Genomic DNA, 2,500 nt, shown 5'->3' on the forward strand with positions numbered 1-2,500 from the left:
GAAGTCCCGAGTCATGATCTACACTACCGGTATATGTAGTTTTTTGTGACACACTATACGCAATACTGAAAAGCTTTTTTTTTTTTACCACCTTGCATACCCATGTATTTATCTAATACTTACATTAAATTTTTCTCTAGTGTGGGTCATTGTTAGGCCACATGTACACAAAGTAGTGAGTAGTTTATGTTGGAAATAATTAACACAGGAAACTATTCAAACACAAAAACTGTTTTTTTTTTGTTTGTTTATGATATATATATTTGTTTTTTGAAAAAGGGACTACTGAGGGTTCAAACTTCAACACTGAAATACTTCAAACATTTTCAGTCTTAGAACTTTGGTACAGTACTTGAAAGTCACCCTTTCTACCTTATTCACATCAAAAGAAGTTGTTTGAACAACCATTAAATATTTCTTAACTGGGGAAAGAAGTACTGACATTAAAAAAGAGAGATAAAAAAGAGAAAAAAAGAAAAAAGAAAAAAGAAAAAAGAAAAAAAAAAAGGTAAAAAAGGGTAAAAAAAAAAAAAAAAAAAAAAAAATTATATATATATATATATATATATATATATATATATATATATATATATATATATATATGAACCGCGTTCATGTTGACAAATGTATAAAAGGTATGAATGAGAATGAATATCTATCTTCTGACGAAGACAAAGTCGAAACCGGTCAAATACATCTCTTGTATTGTGAAGATATTCATTCTCATTCATACCTTTTATACATATATATATATATATATATAACACATTAAGGAAAAACATATGAAAGCTGATAAAAATGGATATATAAAGAGAGAACAGAAGAAATCATAGAAATGAAAAAAAAGGTCATAAATTTGGAAAAAAGGGTAATGCTGTTTATATAAATGTGAACTTAGAGTAAATGATCAACAGTTTTAATAAATACATCAAAGCTATATTTTATTTGTTTCTTATACCATAGGTCACTTGTTCAAATGAATTTGTCTGAAATGCAGTCTAATACTAAAACTGTACATGAAATTCTAGACAATCAGATAAACTTTTAAATTTATAAATTAAACAATCATGCTAAAAATAATAAAGAAAATTTTTTTTTATGGAAGATTTTCATAAGCATCAGTACACAATGACAATTCCTATCAAATTAACGCCAAAATATCAGCACCATGACAAATCTCAAGGTGTCCGGCTATTACACTCAAAACATAAAATACTCTTAACCCATTCGCCCTATGTGGCAAGAATACATGCCATGCCCACTGTAATACAAGTCTATTTATTGTATTTACACATAGATGGCTCTACAAGTTCTTAATCACCAAATAGCCAGTTATTAGAACTACTTATCTCACCTGTTTACCCTTACCTTTCACTTTAAGAAAGGGTCTTTTGTATCATTTCATTGTCTAAAATATAAATAATCATAACATGAATAACAATAATAACAGTATCAATACAAATGGTATTAATAAGAAAAACACATATACCCGCCAATTCAAGGAATGGGGAAATCAGGATCGGTAACTAGGGTCCACTGATAGACTCCTTGCCGGCTGAACACATGTGGAGCCATCTGTATGTAACAAAATTCGCCATAAACTACAGGGGGCAGAACATAAATCCAGGGCGAATGGGTTAAGAAACACATACAATCAGTCACTAAGTCCATGGAACAGGACAGCTTAAGTTGACTGTAATAATTTGAAGAGGTTAGTCTGAAATATTTTGATTCTCTTTCAGTCATATTGGGTTAAAATTAAACTTCTTACAAGGTTGGTCAAGACAAGTGATTAATTTAAGAAAGACAGTTACTCTTTAAAGGAAATTACAGACACAAGAGAAAGGTATTAGTGAAAAAGGTGAAATTATTTCAAACTTAAAGCTAGACAAAAATTCTGAGCCATTTCAAAGGCAGATTAAAAACATACAAACCATCAAGATAAGAAATATATGTTATAATAAAACAAATGATTTAACAACAAAAACAAAAATAAATGACTAAAAACAATCACCGTAATTCTAATGATTATCGTAATCAATTTTACTAAATTCTTATAAAACCATATAAAAAAACACTATTTGGTGAAATAGTTTTATAATATACATTAATTTTCCAAGCATATAAAACTGTTGTCTTTGTTCACAGTAACCTTTAGTAACCATAAATCTATTCAAATTAAAGTATATGGGAAATAAAAGTAAAATCTTGACTTCTCATAATATATTTTTCTTGGCAATAATTCACATTCAAATATCTCCTATTCATACATCACACTTTGATTTTAAGTCAGTCCTTACTTTTACAAAACGTGAATTCTAATTAAAAACAAAAAAATGCCATATATAAATATCTATATATCGGAAATGCCATTCCCTTTCAGAATACATCACGCAGCACATTTTACGGCACAGCAGATACACTTAATGCAGCCTCGCCATTAACTAGAAAGGGTACACTTTTTATAAATGACAGAATTATTATCATAATCAGTAATGGA

The 2,500-nt window shown here is 28.6% G+C and overlaps 1 protein-coding gene across 1 annotated transcript in view; it reads right to left on the reverse strand.

Annotated features, from left to right (window-relative positions):
- Positions 1–2,208: 2,208 nt before the first annotated feature.
- Positions 2,209–2,500, reverse strand: part of LOC125031116 (nudC domain-containing protein 2-like) — a 6,651-nt gene continuing 6,359 nt past the window's right edge. Inside the window, exon 3 of the mRNA XM_047621624.1 lies at positions 2,209–2,500. This exon is cut by the window's right edge and continues 1,040 nt beyond it. The gene's annotated coding sequence lies outside the window, so the exon portion shown is untranslated.

The sequence above is a fragment of the Penaeus chinensis genome, chromosome 12, assembly GCF_019202785.1.
Source record: "Penaeus chinensis breed Huanghai No. 1 chromosome 12, ASM1920278v2, whole genome shotgun sequence".
Taxonomy (NCBI): Eukaryota; Metazoa; Arthropoda; class Malacostraca; order Decapoda; family Penaeidae; genus Penaeus; species Penaeus chinensis.